Here is an 18,909-nt window from a genome sequence, read left to right as displayed (position 1 = left end):
ACGCATCTCAGGCCGTGGATCCCGCCACACCCAGAAAGATGTGTGGCTGAGGGCACGGGAGCACCAGCGCCAACCCCCCACCATCCCCCGTTCACCCCCAACCTCCTGACCAGAGTCCTAACTCCCCGCGAGGCCTCTCGCACCAGAGCAAGGGACAGCACGGGGAGAGACAAGGCCAGACAGAAGGATGGAGAGACAGAAGGAAGGACAGAGTGCAGAGCAGCCTTGGCTCACACACACGTTGCAGGGGGCAGGTGGGGCCCAGGCTTGGGGGGCTGGGTCCGCGAGCAGACAGCCCCAGGGAAGGCCAAGACCTTCCCGCCTCCTCCTCCCCAGCTCTTCCAGTGCTTCTCACCTTGTAGCAGGAGTCCCCGGCCACCAGAATGTCTCCGGGGAAGGAATTAGTGGGGCAGAGGGCGGAGGAGCAGTTTGGTCTGGGCCACGACCAGCCCCGCCAGCTCAACGCTACCCAGCTGGCTCCCAGCCGGCAGCCTGCCTGAGCCTGCCCATCCTAGAGTTCATTTAGGCCAGCGTGGTGCCCGGCCCAGCCCGGCCTCTCGCTCTCCACCTGCTGGCGCTGGACCCAGCTTGGCTTGGGATGGGGGGAAGTGTCGGCTCCCACCCGTTAGCCATGAGTCTGTGGGGCACACTGGGCACCTGCGCCCTCGTCCAGGGAGGGGAGACCCATGCCAACTTCACCGTTGCCTACTGAGTGCCAGTAGGAGGGGGAGTGGGCTCTGCAGGCCTGCTAGGTGCCGGGTGGAGTTCTGGAACCTGGAGAGGTAGAGACCCTTTCCCTGCCCCCTAGGAGCCGACACTCTATGACAGCACAACCATGGTAACAGAGCGTCAATCCAACTGCCACAAGAGCTGAGGCTGGGGGCATCAGGCCAACGCTTGCTGGAGGCCCAGTGCCTCATCACCACCTCTAGGAGGACGATGGATGGCTTCATTTCAATGCATTCCAGAGGGCGTTGGGGAGGAAGACAGTCAGATTAGAGGAAGAATAGACACAAGTGCTAACAGCGGGCAGGACAGGAATAAACCAATATCCACTCCTGAGCTTTAAACTACACCGACTGTGTGGTGAGCAGCAGAGTATAAGGCACAACCTCTGCCCTCTAGGAGCTCATTGTCCAGTGGTCTTCATGGGGTGCAGAGGCCTGCTTAAGGGGAACACTTTGGTTCGGCCCTCCAGGGAGGTCGATCTGACACATGGAGACGATCCTCGGGTGTTCACGAGACAGACACCGCAACGCACGCTTACCATTATGGAGATAAGCTTTGACACTCGGAAGGAACTGAGGGGCAAGATGGACCTTGGGTTGCTGTGCTGGGTGGGGGCTCTGCCGGTCGCAGACCTCGACCGAGAGACGAAGTTCCAGACATCGAGGTGCCGCCAGTCCAGTGGGGAGGGGTTGGGAGAGCTCCCCCTCCTTCCTCTCCCCCTCCTCCCCTACCCACCCTCCATACACACACTGACGAGAGGGGCAGGGAAAGTGCACAAGCCAACTTGGATGGAGACCCCCAGGCCCCACAAGCTCATGACTAGGGTGTCGTCCGCCCGTCCCCCATATCCGGGTTGGGATCTCTGAGCCCTGTGCCGGCAGCCTCCTCAAGCCAGGACTGACCCTCCATTTGGCCAAGACTATCCAGTCAGGAAACCCTCCCCTACCCCCCTCCGCCTGCAGTGCAACCCCAGTCCCAGCCCACAACAGGTGGCCGGCTCTCACCCTCCCTCTTTTTTCTGGACAAGTCCTCCCACACCCTCCCACTGAGAACAACAGGATCAGGGAGACAAGCACAGTTATGGCCCTCCATCTCCCAGCCCTCAGACATAGCCCCTTCCCCGGCCCCAGGCATCACATCAACATCAAGGTCAGTGTCACAGATAGCATATTGGACACCCCAGTCCACTCCTCCCGAGCTTCAGAGCCCAGGCGGATCAGCAAACTGGTTTTACAACTCCCTCAGCCCCTTCCCCATCCCTGTTCAAGAAGCCCGACCCTGCACCTCAACATCATCATCACCACCATCATTATCAGCATCATCACCAACATCATCACCACCATCACTACTAACATTATCAGTACAACATAGCCCAGCTGAGCCAGCCCCGTTAAAAGCCCCCCACCAAAACAAAAAAGACCCCCCAGGGGGAGGAGGCTGAAGCAGCTGCAACCCGCAACTCACCCAACGGAGTGGGTTGGGTTGGGCTCGACTGGGCTGCAATAATAATAATAATAATAATGTTGGTATTTGTTAAGCGCTTACTATGTGCAGAGCACTGTTCTAAGTGCTGGGGTAGATACAGGGTCATCAGGTTGTCCCACGTGAAGCTCACAGTTAATCCCATTTTACAGATGAGGTAACTGAGGCACAGAGAAGTGAAGTGACTTGCCCACAGTCAATCCTTCTCTTCCCACATAGTCTGGAGGAGTCTGTGGGCCAGAGACTTTATGGGGTAAAAGGGGGGGGGGGGGGAGTGGGAAGGCCCAGGAGCATCTGGGGCCTTAAATGGGACATGATCCAGCTCCTCCTCTCTTGGGGGCTGGGGAGAGAGGGAGAGTGGGTGTGAAAGTAAATGGTTGAGAGAGGGAAGGATTGAGAGAGGGATGGAGGGAGAGATATTGAGACAGTGTGAGAGAGGGAGAGAGGGAGAGATTGAGAGAGGGAGTGAGACAGAGAGCTTGAGCGATACTGAGAGCATGAGAGAGAGTGTAAGAGTGAGAAAAATTGAGAATGAGAGAGGGAGGGAGCGAGAGAGAGATTGAGAAAATGTGAGAGGGAATGAAAGGGAGAGAATGAGAGAGGAAGTGTGAGACAGGGAGTGAGAGAGGGAGAGACTGAGAGAGACTGAGGTGTGAGAGAGTGTCAGAATGATTGAGCGAAAGTGAAAATGAGTGTCAGAAAGACTGAGAGTGAAAATGAGTGTCAGAACTATTGAGTGAGAGTCAGTGTCAGAAAGAGGGAGAGATTGAGAGAGAGGGAGAGGGAGAGACTGAGATTGAGAAGAGACTGAGAGAGAAGGAGAAATTGAAAGAGATTGAGAGAGAGGGGGGGTTGAGAAACAGAGAGTTTCCTGGGGGATGGGATGGAAAAATAGGAGGAAGGGAAATAGGAATAGGACGGGGAGTGGAAGACGAGTAGGGAAAGGGAGAGTGAGAAGAGGAGAGGGAGTAGAGAAGGTTAAAGGGATGGGGGAAGGGGAAGAGGAAGAGACCAAGGACGAAGAAGGGGAAGAGGAAGGGAAAAGAATGGAGAAGGGGAAGGGACGGGGAAAGGGAAAGGATGAGGAAGGGAAAAGGCCGGGTGAAGGGAAAAGTGACCACTGGGAGACGGGAACGTCCGGGTGCTGAGGGGCCGGGTTTTCACTGGAGTCTGGACCAGGCTTTGCCCCGCAAGTATGACCTGAGGTGGTGATGCAGAGGCTGGAGGCCAGGGCCGAGGCTGGGACCCGGGGCTCTTGGCTTCCCTAGAAACTCTCACTGTGGCTCTGGCCGGGTCTCAGGGGTGGTCCAGGATCAGCCCCCCCCAGTCTGCCCACTGCCCTCCTGCCACCCCACTGTCCCCCACCCTGTCCACGTATCCCTGGTGGCAGGGTGGGGGAATGATGCTGCTCCGGCCTCTCCCCCGACCTCCCTGCATCTCCCCCCAGTGGCATTTTTATCGAGTGTTTACAATGGTGCAGAGCACTGTGAGGAGACACATCTTATGTCTCCAGCACCTCCTGCCTAATGTTTAGTCCAATGGTTGTCACATAGTAATAATAATGTAATAATGTTGGTATTTGTTAAGCGCTTACTATGTGCAGAGCACTGTTCTAAGCGCTGGGGTAGACACAGGGGAATCAGGTTGTCCCACGTGGGGCTCACAGTCTTAATCCCCATTTTACAGATGAGGTAACTGAGGCACAGAGAAGTTAAGTAACTTGCCCACAGTCACACAGCTAAGTGGCAGAGCTGGGATTCGAACTCATGACCCCTGACTCCAAAGCCCGTGCTCTTTCCACTGAGCCACGCTGCTTCTCTGAACTTACTTCAGCCCTAGTAAGGGCTGAACTTACTGAACCAATGTCCTATGCCAAACAGGAAAGCACAAAGTGGAGTACACGGCTCTGCTCCTCTCTCTGCCACTGAAATCAACAGCTGTTATAGCTCAGCAAACCAATAGCTAAGTAAGCAATTCATTTCTGGGAGGAAGCTCAGGGAATTGGAAATCATCAAAGAGTTTACCTAATGGATGCATATCCCTAAGAAGTAGGTAGCTGTGATTATCTATGCTTGCACTCCAAACCTGGAGGACACTGCTGAATGCTTAGTAGATAAGGATTAAGGGTCCCCATCAATCTGTTCCGTATATTAAGCTTGGAGTGTTGTATTTTGGTTCCTTTAGAAAGGTTCATCTAAATATTGTATAGTGAGAATCCAAAATAGCAGCGTTCACTTACAAAAAAAAAATCAATTGGCTTCATCCTCCAACCTCCTCCATCTGAGCAGGGCAGGGGTGTTCCACATAAAGTAGCTCTCCCCCACTTGTCTAGAGCTGGTGCTGACTAGGGATTGTTCAAGCATCTGAGAGAAGCTGAAGAATTATTCACAACAGCCTAGCGGCAAGAGTACAGGCCTGGGAATCAGAGGATCTGGGTTCTAATCCATGTTCCGCCACTTGCCTGCTGTGGGAACTTGGGCAAATCACTTTCCTTCTCTGTTCCTCAGTTCCCTCACCTGTAAAATGGGGGTTTGATACCTTTTTTAAAAAATGGTATTTTTTGAGAACTTACTTACACTGTACTGAGTGCTGGGGTAGATACAAGCTAATGGGTTTGTCCTCCTTAGACAATGAGTCCAGGTGAGACAGAGACCCTGTCTCAGCCAATTAACTTGTAACTTAGTACAGGCCTTGGCTTATAGTAAGTGCTCAGCAAATATCATTATTATTATTATTTATGGTATTTGTTAAGTGCTTACTATGTGCCAGGCACTGTACGCACTGGGGTAGATACAAAGTAATCAGGTTGGACCCAGTCCATGTCTCACGTAGGGCTCACAGTCTTAATCCCCAATTTACAGATGAGGTAACTGAGGCCCAGAGAAGTTAAGTGACTTGTCCCAGGTCACCCAGTTCCAAGCCCATGCTCTATCAACTAGGCCTTGCTGCTTCTCTTTTATTTTCACCGGGGTTCTAATCCCAACTCTGTCACTTGCCTGCTGTGTGACTTTGGGTAAATCACTTGACTTCTCTCTGTGCCTTGTTTTTTTCATCTGTAAAGTAGGGATTCAAAACCTATTCTCCTTAGACTGTGAGTCCCTTGGGGGACAGAGAATGTGTTCAACGTGATGATGATCTTGTACCTACCCCAGCACATAGTACAACATCTGACAAATCATAAGCAGCTTGGCCTAGTGGAAAGAACACAGACCAGAGAGTCAGAGGACCTGTGTTCTAATCCCAGCTCTGCCAATTGCTTGATGTGTGACTTTGGGCAAGTCACTTAACTTTTCTGTGCTTTAGTTCTCCTGTTATCACTCCTACTTAGATTGTGAGCTCTATGTGGGACAGGGACTATGTCCACTCTAATTAACGTGCATCTATCCAGCACTCAGAACACTGTTTGACACATAGGGCTTAACAAATACCTTAAAAAATACTAAGTGCTTAAGAAATACCAGTTATTGTTATTATTATCATTACCATATGTGAGATCCAGATCTTTAGCCCTTCACACCATGGAGAAGTCAGTGAGAGCTTCTGGGTGGGTGAGTGTTATATTTTAAACTTGATTAGAGCACTCTCCTACACACAGTCTGTTAGCTATTCTCTGGGATGATGGCATGGCGTGGTGGTGGAAATGACCTCAGAAGTTGGACTTGAGTCTGTACCCACTAAACAGTTAGGATTTCACCCCACCTCCATACCGACCACACTTCTGTACTTATTTTATCCTCGGTTTGCTTCTCTTACCGGTAATTCATTTTAGTATCGGTCTCCCATCTAGACTGGGAGCTCCTTGAATCAATCAATGCTATTTATTGATCAATAAATACTATTGAATGAATGAATGTCCTGCCATCACCTCAAACTTGTCAAAAACAGAACTACTTATCTTCCCACCCAAACCCTGTCCTTCCCCTGACTTTCCCATCGCTGTAGACAGCACCACCATCTTTCCTGTATCACAAGCCCGCAACCTTGGCATTATCCTTGACTTCTCTCTCTTATTCATCCCACCTACTCATTCTATCACTAAATCCTGTCAGTTCAACCTTTACATCATTGCTAAAATCCACCCTTTCCTTACCATCTAAACTACCACGTTAATCCAAGCCCTTATCCTATCCTGCTTTGATTACTATATCAGCCTCCTTGCTGACCTTTTTGCCTCTTGTCTCTCCCTACTTTAGTCCATACTTCACTCTGCTACCTGGATCATTTTTCTACAAAAATGTTCAGGCCATGTTTCCCCACTCCTCAAGAACCTCCAGTGGATGCCCATCCGCCTCCAAACAGAAACTCCTTACCATCAGCTTTAAAGCACTCAATCACCTTGACCCCTCCTACCTTACCATCCTACTCAACTACAACTCAGCCGCACACTTCGCTCCTCTAACACCAGACTCCTCACTGTACTTCGATGTCATCTATCTTGCCGCTGCCCTCTCACCCATGTCCTGTCTCTGACCTGGAATGCCCTCCTTCTTCATATCTGACAGTTACTCTGCCCACCTTCAAAGCCTTATTGAAGGAGGCCAGGAGGTCTTCCCTGACTAAGCCCTCTTTCCCTCTTCTCCCACTCCCTTGTGTCACCTTGAATTGCTCCCTTTATTCATCCCCCCTCACAGCCCCACAGCACTTACATACATATCTGTAATTTTATTTATTTATATTCATGTCTGTCTCCCCTTCCAGACTGTTAGCTCACTGTGAGAAGGGAATATGTCTGTTATATTGTACTCTCCCAAGCACTTAGTACAATGTTCTGCACCCAGTAAGCGCTCAATAAATATGATCGACTGCCTAGTAGCAGTTAGTAGTAGTAGCAGTCCAGAAGGGTCAAGAGGTGTCTAGAGGCTTGCCCAAGTGAATTAGTATCACAGGGTAAGTCTGATCTAGTGTAGAACAAATGTCACATGTTTCTGTGGGTGATTTTGTTTTGATGGTATTTGTTAAGCGCTGACTATGTACCAGGTACTTAGTGCTGGGGTAAATACAAGCTAATCAGGTTGGACACAGTCCACATCCCAAGGTCTTAATCTCCATTTTACAAAGGAGTTAACTGAGGAACAGAGAAGTGAAGTGACTTGCTCAAGGTCACACAGCAGACAAGTGCGAGGGCCAGAATTAGAACCCAGGTCCTTCTGACTCCCAGGCCTGTGTTCTATCCATTAGGCCCGACTGCTTCCCACTGTTCTTTTTTGTGTTTATTTGCCACTCAAAATCCTAACTCCAGACATATATTGAGTACCTACCAAATGATAGTTTCTGGATTTCTTATCGTATCTTTGAAAAGTAGTTACAGTAGTAGTAATGCTATTTATTGAGCACCCATAGGGTGTAATGCATTGTACTAAGTGCTTGGGAAAGTACAACTGATTCCCAAGACATGTTCCCTGCTCACAGAGAGCTTACACTCCAATGGGGGAGGCATACACAAAGATATTTATGTCTTGCTCCGAAGCTTGGTGGAAAGAGCAGGGGTTTGGGAGTCCGAGGACTTAGGTTGTAATCCAGGCTTCACCATTTACTTGCTGGCTGACCTTGGGAGAGTCACAGAACTTCTCTGGGCCCCAGGTTTTCATCTGAAAAAGGGGGTATCAGTACTTTTTCTCCCCCTGCCCCCATTTAGAAGCAGCATGGCTTAGTGGAAAGAGCACGGGCTTGGAAGCCAGACGTCATGGGTTCTAATCCTGCTCTGTCACTTAGCTGTATGTCCTTGGGCAAGTCACTTAACTTCTCTGTGCTTCAGTTACCTCATCTGCAAAATGGGTATTACAACTGTGAGCCCCATGTGGGACAACCTGATTACCTTGTAACTACCCCAGCGCTTAAAATAGTGCTTGGCACATGGTAAGCATTTAACAAATACCATCATTATTATTATTTAGACTGGGATCCCCATGTGGCTGATTATCTGGTATCTCCCCTGGCGTGTAGTATAGTATTTCGTGTGTAGTAAGTGATAATACATGCCATAAATTCAGAATAAACCAAATGTTCAATCAAAATGTATATACTTACATGGTATTTCCACAGAGGGAAAATAAATGGTAGGAATATCAAGTTTTCCTGGACTCTATAATCTACCATTTATTTTCTCACCACAGAACTTCTCTGACATGGTAGCAGGAGCCTCATTTGAAGGGAACCTCCCTTCTTCAAGGTGATCGTTTGTCTCTAGTTTTTCTGGCTAAGTGGTTGAGTTGACTGCAGCTGCCTTCCATTACAAACTTATCACCTTCTCTGCATTCAATCTGTGAAAGAAAGAAGCCCTGTTCACACAGATGTGTAGACTCATCAAAGTAATACAGTATTAATAAGTTACCTTTTACCCACTCAGTTGCTTTCAATAAAATAGTGACAGATTGCCTGCTGAAGATGATTGTCTGAAACATAATATTTGGCCAAGTTCTATCCTCTCACAAACAATAAATTACAGCTTGCACATTGCCACTGCTGAATTTGACATGTGCTAATGAAGAAAAGGGGCTGGAGAAACACTTTGTTCTAAATTCCTTCTCATTCCATAGCATCGCTTGAAAAATGCATTTGTTCCTCAACTGCATTTATTCATCAAATGCATTTGTTCATGAATCGATGTGCTTGTATCCAGCCCAGAGCTTAGTACAGTGCTTGGCACATAGTAAGCGCTTAACAAATACCATAATCACTGTGTCTATAAACTATACAGTCCACTAGACTGTAAGGTCCTTGTGGGCCGAGCTCATGTCTACCAGTTCAATTGTATTATACTCCCCAAGCACTTATTGAGTTCTGCACATAAAAAGTGTTTCAATAAATGCCATTTATTGATAAAATATTATTACTATTACATAATAGAGTCATAAAACATCTTGGGCTATTAGATTGTGAGCTCCGGGGTGGGGGCAGGAAATGTGTATTATGCTTCTGAATGCCTTAGTACAATGCACCATTTAATCATATCGTCTCTATTTTTATCAATAAATCAGTGGTATTCACTGAGCATTTACTCTGTAGAACACTGTGCTAAATACTTGGGGGAGTACAACAGAGTTCGCAGATATGATCCCTGACCTCAAATAGCCTACAGTTTACAATTGAAGCAGCGTAGCTCAATGGAAAGAGCCCAGGCTTGGGAGTAAGAGGTCCTGGGTTCTAATCCCAGCTCCGCCGCTTGCCAGCTGTGTGACTTTGGGTAAGTCACTTCACTTCTCTGTGCCTCAGTTACCTCATATGTAAAATGGGGATTAGAACTGTGAGCACCACGTGGGACAACCTGATCACCTTGTATCCCCCAGCTCTTAGAAGAATGCTTTGCACATAGTAAGCACTTAACAAATATCACCATTTTATTTTTATTTATAATGAGAAGAAGCGTGGCTTAGTGGAAAGAGCCCGGGCTTGGGAGTCAGAGGTCATGGGTTCTAATCCCAGGTCTGCCACTTGACAACTGTGTGACCTTGGGCAAGTCACTTCACTTCTCTGTGCCTCAATTCCCTCATCTGTAAAAGAGGGATGAAGACTTTGAGCTTCACGTGGGACAACTTGCTTAACTTGTATCTACCCCAATGCTTAGAACAGTGCTTGGCACATAGTAAGTGCTTAAGAAATACCAACATTATTATTATTATTTTATTATACTATTACTACTCTTTCTACTACTATTACTACCACTACAACTACTATTACTCCTACTGGGCTAGATTTTGTTCACATTTAGGTCCACCCTAGATGATGATCAGTTTTTTTTGAGAGTGAGACTTTCAGTCTGTTTTAACCATGAAGCCACTGGAGTAATTTTTGAAATTGCATTGTTAAGCACGTATGTGGCAAACACTGTACTAAATGTTGGGGTTGATTCTGGATAATATAATCAGATCAGACACCATCCCAATCCCATCTGGGGCTCACAGTCCAAGTAGGAGGGAGAACAGGTAATAGACTCTCCATTTTACTGATGAGGAAATTGAGGCCCAGAGAAATGAAGTGACTCGCCTAAAGTCACACAGCAGATAAGTGGAGGAATCCTGCTTCTCATTCTGCTCAGGTACCTTTTTTTTTCATTTAAATGGTATTTAAGCGCTTACTATGTGCCAAGCACTGGACTAAGCGCTGGGGTGGATACAAGCACATCAACTGATGAACAAATTCATTTGATGAATAAATGCAGTTGATGAATAAATGCAGTTGATGAACAAATGCATTTTTAAAGTGATGCTATGGAATGAGAAGAAATGTACTAAGTGCTGAAATAGATAGAAGCTAATCAGGTTGGACACAGTCCCTGTCCCCCATGGGGCTCACAGACTAAATCCCCATTGTATAAATGAACTAAGTGAGGCACAGGGAAGTTAAGTGACTTAGCTAGGGTCACACAGCAGATAAGTGGCAGTGCTGGGAATAGAAGGTCCTCTGACTCCTGGGCCTGTGCTCTTTCCACTAGACCACACTGCTTCTCTTGGACCTTGTCTCCCAAAACACAGTCGACCTCTGCCCCTTTCACTGAACTGAGACCAAATCTGGGAAACCAGGGCTACTCAGGGGTAGGGTTCCATATCGGAATCACGCCCTAGCAGTTCCCCCCGGACCATCTTGGCTTCTGGAGGCCCTGAACAGATTTGGAAGCCTCCAAACAAGGCTTCTTTCAGATGAGGGAAGACCTCACCAGAACAAGGAGTTGTTGGTGTAGATTTGTAGGAGTAGCATCCTATCAGGAAATCTGGTCTCAGTCGGGGCTGTAGTGCAGGCTTCGTAACTGGAGTTTTTCCTTGCACAGCCAGGCTCAAGGTATGGATTTGGGTGAGACAGGTGATTTCTAGGCCCCCTCCAAAATTGGGGTGAGCAGGATGTTCATTCATTCATTCAATAGTATTTATTGAGAGCTTACTTTGTGCAAAGCACTGTACTAAGTGCTTGGAATGTACAATTTGGCAACAGAGACAATCCCTACCCAGTGATGGACTTACAGAGTTCCACATCGGGGCACTCAATCAATTGCTTTAAAGCACTCAATCACTTTTCTACCTCCTATTTCATTTCCCTGATTTCCTACTACAACCTAGCCCATACATTTGGTTCCTCTAATGCCAACCCACTCACGGTACCTCTATCCCCGATTAGACTGTAAGCCCGTCAAAGGGCAGGGACTGTCTCTATCTGTTACCGATTTGTACATTCCAAGTGCTTAGTACAGTGCTCTGCACATAGTAAGCGCTTAATAAATACTATTGAATTAATGAGTGAATCTCATCTATCTCGCCACTGACCTCTTGTCCATGTCCAGTCTCTTCCTTGGAATGCTCCCCCTTCACATTCAAAAGACGCTCACTCTCGCCACCTTCAAAACCTTATTAAAAGCATATTGTCTCCAAGAGGCCTTTCCTGACTAGGCCCTCATTTTCTCTACTCCCACCCCTTTCTGTGTTACCGTTATATTTGGATTTGCATCACTTATTCAGCTCTCCCTCAGACCCACAGCACTTCTATCCATATTCGTAAATTATTCACTTATATTAATGTTGTGAGCTCACTGTGGTCAGGGAATGGGTCTACTATCTAATAATAATAATATTTGTATTTAAGTGCTTACTATGTTCTATTAGCTGTACTAAGCGCTGGGTGGATACAAGCAAATTGGGTTGGATACAGTCCCTGTCCCACCTGGGGCTCACAGTCTTAATCCCCATTTTACAGATGAGGTAACTGAGGCACAGAGAAGTTAAGTGACTTGCCCAAGGTCACACAGATGACCTGTGATGGACCTGGGATTATATTGTGCTCTCCTAAGCACTCAGTACAGTGGTCTGCACACAGTAAGCGCTCAATAAATACAACTGATTGATTGAGTGGGGCAGTCTAGACACTCTTCACTATTCCTTCCATCCTTCCCATCCCAGTCACCAAATCATATTCTGATAACCCATCACAATAAATGGCTTAGTGTGTAGATCGTTCTATGATACCACCCGGATGGGCATTTTTTCTGCTCAAAATGACTACAAACAATGGAATTCTATTGCCAATTTCACATGATTCCCTGCAACTCATCAGAGCACCAAAGTTCTTAACCTCCTAAGAGGGATTTTGAAAGCAGGATGAGGAGGAAGATGAAATTAGAGCCAGAAAGAGAATGAATCTAAGCCTGTTTTCAGAGCTATTTGTAAACAGTGAGTAACCCAAGAAACCCCTCCCTCAGAGCAGGTGATGTCCCCAAGTAGTTATAAATAACACCCTACCTTTCTTAATGTGAAAATAACTCTGGCTATTATCAAGGGCTCAGTTCACAGCAAACGTTTTGTCTGGGTCACTGCCAGTATATTCTGGGTTTCTCTTTTCCAATTTTTTCTTTCGATTGTCAGAAAGAGAAGAGGCACTCTGTGTTCTCTTCCTAAACAATCGTTTACATTCTAGTCATGTAGCAACTTAGGCCACGACCTATGCGAAAATGTTCATATCAAACATCTCTCTTTTCAGCTGCTAAGAAAATAATCTAAGCCTGCAGTACGAGAACATTGAAATATCATCTATCTATTTCTAGTCTAAGGTAGAAAGGCACATTTCATTTTCAAGACGAGACTAGACATTTGGCAGGAAAAGCCATAATCCTCCAGGAATTCCCAAGGAGGAGCTGTGTTTTGAGTGGAAGAGAGCTATCACATATTGGCATCTCGAACAACTCAGTGGAAGGGGACAATTCAGATGAAAGAACAAGTTATCTTTGGAAGCAACTGCTTGCATTTTATTTAAAAATAGATAAAGGATGCAAAAAAATGATGAGGATAATTATAACGCTCATAATTGTGGTACTTGTTAAGCAATTACTGTTCTAAATGTTGGGGAAGATGCAAGGTAATCAGGTTGGACACAGTCCATGCCCCATATGGGGCTCACAATCTAATCCCCATTTTACAGATGAGGGAACTGAGGCCCAGGGAAACAAAATGACTTATCCAAGGTCACACAGCAGGTAAGTTGCAGAGGCAGCATTAGAATCCAGGTCCTCTGACTGCCAGGCCCTTGATAAACAATTGGCCCAGGAATTTTGCTATCAGAATGGCTCAAGGGATTATTAGGACCTCAGTAGACTGATCTATTGAAGATCTGCACAATTAGACTGTGGTGTTTATATCTTATTTTCTTCTCCCAAGCACTTAGTAGAGTGTCCTGCACACAGTAGCTCCTTGAGCTATTCCTCTAGACTGTAAGCTCCTTGTGAGCAGGGAACATGCCTACCAACTCTGTTGTATTATACTCGCCCAAGAACTTAGAACAGTGCTCTGCACACATTAAGTGCTCATAAAATGCAATTGATTGATTGATAATTCTATTGTACTCTCCTGAGTGCTTCACTCTTTAAGGGCATGGATCATGTCTACCAACTGTATTGAATGCTCCCGACCACTTAATAGTGTTCTACACAAATCTAGCACTCAATAAATACCTCTGATTAACACAGTGCTTGGCACACAGTAGGTGCACAATAAATAATGCTGATTGTTTGATACCTATCCCAGACAACAGCAGAAATGTAATAGGACAAACCCAATGAGATATTTTTCAAACCCCTCTACCCTCTAAGATGCTTGTGGGGTAGGAACTTCTACCAACTCTGTTATATGCAGCATGACCTAAGGGATAGAGCATTGACTTGGGAGTCAGAAGGATCTGGGTTATAATCCCAGCTCTGCCACTCATCTATTGCCACCCTGGGCAAATCACTTTATTTCTCTGTTTCAGTTACCTCATCTGTAAAATAGGGATTAAGACTGCGAGCCCCATGTAGGACAGGGACCAACCTGATTAGCTTGTATCTACCCCAGTGCTTACAACAGTGCTTGACGCATAGTAAGCACTTAACATAAACCGTCATTATTATCGTTGTTGCTCTTATCACTTTCCCAAGCACTTAATTCAGTGTTTTGCAATCAAGATGATTGATTTTGAATTTCCTTCCCCAGATCCTTTTCTTTTTTTTAAAGTACATTTTCCCACCACATTTTCCTGAAGGCAAGAATCATGTTTGGTGCCCTTTGAAAAACTAAATTCATTCATTCCATCATATTTATTAAGCACTTACTATGTGCAAAGCACTGTACTAAGCACTAGGAAAGTACAATTCAGCAACAGATAGAGACAATCCCTACGCAACAATGGGCTCACAGTCTAGAAGGAAGATAAGGTAACCAGATTGCCCCACATGGGCTCACAGCCTTAATTCCCATTTTACAGATGAGGTAACTGAGGCAAAGAGAAGTGAAGTGACTTGCCCAAAGTCACACAGCTGACAAGTGGCAGAACTGGGATTAGAACCCACGACCTCTGACTCCTAAGCCCATGTTCTTTGGGGCAACTCTGCAGCTTGCTAACAATACAGAAACATTTTTTTAAAAAAGTCTTACTCAAGAGGTTGGTGTTTTCTGGAATTCTCTGAAGTCATGTTCAGGGTTGTGGTGCATTATTTCTCTTCAGATGGAAGAATCCAAAAGGGATTGCTTTAGTGCCAGTGGAATCTGCTGCTATTCCTTAAGCTGCAAAGACACAGTTTCCCCCATGATGTTGTAGAGAATGCTCATCTGGTGAACCTTGGCACCTGATAGGTATTTACTCACAGCTGTGGGTGAAATAGTATGTAATTACATTCCCTATTACATTAGTCCAAAGGCATAATCAAATGTCAGCTGGCTAAATTTGGTTTCCCCATTTACTTTCGAACCAATGCCGAAAAAATATTACATGCGAGTCATACTGAAAATCATTATGTAGGCATGTACTAGAGTATTTATGGGACTCAGCTCCATGCCAAATGATGTACTAAATTCCAATATGGATGTGGTGATTTCCCTTGTGTGGACAATATGAGGTTCTAAGCATTATTTCTTAATCAGAGGAGAACAAACACACCACGGTCATTAAAAAATTCCAAAGCCTTCTAGAAATTGGCCGTTCTCTACCTCCTGTGCCCCTCCCTCCCTTCTCTCTCTTTCCCACACTTTCCGTTTCCCTCTCTCCCTCTTTCACTTTCAATGAATTAATCAATCATATTCATTGAGTGCTTACTACATGCTGGGCACTGTACTAAGCGCTCGAGAAAGTACGATGTAACGGATTATTTCCCCTCTTTCCTTCCTTTGTTGTCCCTTCTCCCCCTTCCACCTTGTCCCTCTTCCTCTCTTCCTCATGTGCTCTCTTTCATTCTTTCCTCCCCCCCTCCAATTAAATGAGGGCCCAAAGGAGGGGAGGGGTGTGTGTGTGTGTTTGTATGTGTGTCTAGACAGTGCTACATCTTTGAGGTCTCTCTGATGGATGAGCCACAATCACACAGATTACACAACCACTGCAACGAAAAGTGGTCTCACATCGCCAAGAGAGCTGAACTAAAAGTTTAAGCTCAAGCTTCTGGAGAATGAAGATACCCACAGAAAGCAACATCACAACAGCCCAGTGGGAACCAGGCAGCAGCCAAAACATTGAGTGAGGTCAAGTTCCCCAAGACTGGTGGGAAACAAAAGATTACAGCATTTTGCAGGCCCTCATGACCCATACAAGAATTCAATTACTGAGCACCCACTCAATGCAAGTAGGCAAGTAGCAAAACACGTGTCCTGTCCTCAAGGAGCTTCCAGTCTAATTTTTTAATGGTATTTGTAAAGTGCTTACTATGTGTCAAGCAATGTTCTAAGCACTGGGAGAGATACAAGTTAATCAGGTCAGTCGCAGTTTAAGTGGAGAATGGGGATTGAATCCCCACTTTACAGTTGAGAAAACTGAGATGCAAAGAAGTGAAATGACTTGCCCAAAGTCACACAGCAGGCAAATGGCAGGGCTGGGATTAGAACCCAGGTCCTCTGACTCTCGGGCCCCTGCTCTTTCCACAAGGCCATACTGCTTTCCATGGGGGGAGACAGACAAAAATCAACACAATCAGGTCTGAGCTCCCTAAAATCACCCCTTCCCCTCTCCCCTCCCTCCCACCAACCCTCTCCCCTACTTTCCCATCCTTCCCTGCAGTATTCTCAGAGATCTCCTCCCTCCTCGCAAGTGCCACCCCCTCCACCTGCGCCTCGGACCCCATTCCCGCTCACCTTATAAAAACCATCGCCCCTGCCCTCCTCCCTTCCTTAACTTCTATTTTTAACCACTCAATCTCCAATGGCTCCTTCCCCTCTGCCTTCAAACATGCCCACGTCTCCCCCATCCTAAAAAAACCCGCTCTCGACCCCACTTCCCCTTCCAGTTATCGCCCTATCTCCCTACTACCTTTCCTTTCCAAAATCCTAGAACGAGTCGTCTACAATCTCTGCTTAGAATTCCTTAATTCCCATTCTCTCCTGGACCCCCTCCAATCTGGCTTCCGTCCCCTCCACTCTACCAAGACTGCTCTCTCTAAGGTCACCCATGACCTCCTTCTTGCCAAATCCAATGACTCCTACTCCATTCTAATCCTCCTTGACCTCTCAGCTGCCTTTGACACTGTCGACCATCCCCTCCTCCTCCACACCTTATCTCACCTTGGCTTCACGGACTCCGTCCTCTCCTGGTTCTCCTCTTATCTCTCTGGCAGGTAATTCTCGGTCTCCTTTGCAGGCGCCTCCTCCCCCTCCCATCCTTTAACTGTTGGAGTTCCTCAAGGGTCAGTTCTTGGCCCTCTTCTGTTCTCCATTTACACTCACTCCCTTGGTGAACTCATTCGCTCTCACGGCTTTGACTACCATCTCTATGCAGATGACACGCAGATCTACATCTCCGCCCCTCTCCTCTCCCCCTCCCTTCAGGCTCGCATCTCCTACTGCCTCCGGGATGTCTCCACCTGGATGTCGGCCCACCACCTAAAACTCAACATGAGCTCCTCATCTTCCCTCCCAAGCCCGGTCCTCTTCCTGACTTCCCTATCACTGTGGACGGTACAACCATCCTTCCCGTCTCTCGGGCCTGCAATCTCAGTGTCATCTTTGACTCGTCTCTCTCGTTCACCCCACACATCCAATCCGTTACCAAGACCTGCCGGTTTCACCTTTACAATATCGCCAAGATCCACCCTTTCCTCTCCACCCAAACGGCTACCTTACTGCTACGGGCTCTTCTTATATCCCGGCTAGACTACTGTGTCGGCCTTCTCTCTGATCTCCCTTCCTCCTCTCTCGCCCCCCTCCAGTCTATTCTTCACTCTGCTGCCCGGCTCATCTTCCTGCAGAAACGATCTGGGCATGTCACTCCCCTTCTTAAACACCTCCAGTGGTTGCCTATCAACCTCTGCTCCAAACAAAAACTCCTCACTCTAGGCTTCAAGGCTCTCCATCACCTTGCCCCTTCCTACCTCTCCTCCCTTCTCTCTTTCTACTGCCCACCCCGCACGCTCCGCTCCTCTGCCGCCCACCTCCTCACCGTCCCTTGGTCTCGCCTATCCTGCCGTCGACCCCTGGGCCACGTCCTCCCGCAGTCCTGGAACGCCCTCCCTCCTCACCTCAGACAATCTAATTCTCTTCCCCTCTTCAAAACCCTACTTAAAACTCACCTCCTCCAAGAGGCCTTCCCAGATTGAGCTCCCCCCTTTGTCCCTCTGCTCCCTCTACCCCCCTTTCACCTCTCTGCAGCTAAACCCTCTTCTCCCCCCTTTTCTCTCTCCTCCTCCCCCTCTCCCCTCCCACCCCCTCAGCACTGTACTTGTCCGCTCGACCGTATATATCTTTATCACCCTATTTATTTTGTTTATTTTGTTTAATGAGATGTACATCACCCTGATTCTATTTATTTGCCATTGTTTTTATGAGATGTTCTTCCCCTTGACTCTATTTATTGCCATTGTTCTTGTCTGCCTGTCTCCCCCGATTAGACTGTAAGCCCGTCAAAGGGCAGGGACTGTCTCTATCTGTTGCCGACTTGTACTTTCCAAGCGCTTAGTACAGTGCTCTGCACATAGTAAGTGCTTAATAAATACTATTGAAAATGTATTTTCAGACGGCGAGAGCCAGAGAAAGAATAAGAAAAAGCCAGAAGCAGTACAGATGCATCAGGATGAAATAGTGGAACAAATGGTTGAAGTACAGATAAATAAACAAATCAAGAAAAACATGCATGCGTACAAAAGTGAGGCCTCTCTAAGAGACTAGTGGTGTAACAGACGTATCAAGTTAAGGAACATTGGTGGCAGGTGGAGGAGAGACAGGCTTCCGCAAAACCAAGAACTGCTCCCTATAGGTAGAGGTGTCACATGGCCATGAACAGGTCATCCCAGTTTCATCCCCAGGATCAATCTATCAATCTGTCATATTAAAAGTAGCAATTTGGCCTAGTGGCTAGAGCCTGGACCTGGGAGTCAAAAGGACCTGGCTCCTAATCTCCGCTCCGCCTTGACCTTCGGCAAGTCACTCCACTTCTCTGGGCCTCAGTTACCTCATCTGTAAAAGGGGGATTAAGACTGTGAGCCCTATTGGGGACAGAGACTGTGTCCAATCTGAATAGCCCATATCTAGCACAGTGCTTAGACCAGGGCTGGGCACACATTAAGTGCTTAAAAATTACCATAAAAAAGCAAACAAAAAAAATTGAGTGCTTAATGTGTGCAGAGCACTGGACTAAGCACTTGGGAGAATACAAATGAACAGAGTTGGTAGACACATTCCCTGAACACAACGAGCTCACACAGTCTAGACAGACATTCATATAAATAAATGAATTACGGATATGTAGGTAAGGGCTGTGGGGCTTGGTAAC

General features: G+C 46.8%; 1 long non-coding RNA gene across 1 annotated transcript; it reads right to left on the bottom strand.

Moving 5' to 3' along the window:
* Positions 1-8,281: 8,281 nt before the first annotated feature.
* LOC114806402 lies at positions 8,282-14,733 on the bottom strand. Its single transcript, XR_003754430.1, has 2 exons — positions 14,598-14,733; positions 8,282-8,471 (listed from the first exon to the last, which is right to left on the bottom strand). It is a non-coding gene; the product is annotated as an uncharacterized LOC114806402 (long non-coding RNA).
* Between the last annotated feature and the right edge of the window lie 4,176 nt (positions 14,734-18,909).

This window comes from Ornithorhynchus anatinus, chromosome X1 (assembly GCF_004115215.2).
Source record: "Ornithorhynchus anatinus isolate Pmale09 chromosome X1, mOrnAna1.pri.v4, whole genome shotgun sequence".
Classification (NCBI taxonomy): Eukaryota; Metazoa; Chordata; class Mammalia; order Monotremata; family Ornithorhynchidae; genus Ornithorhynchus; species Ornithorhynchus anatinus.
Note: the sequence above shows the minus strand (reverse complement) of the source record. Positions and strands in the feature narration are given on the sequence as shown.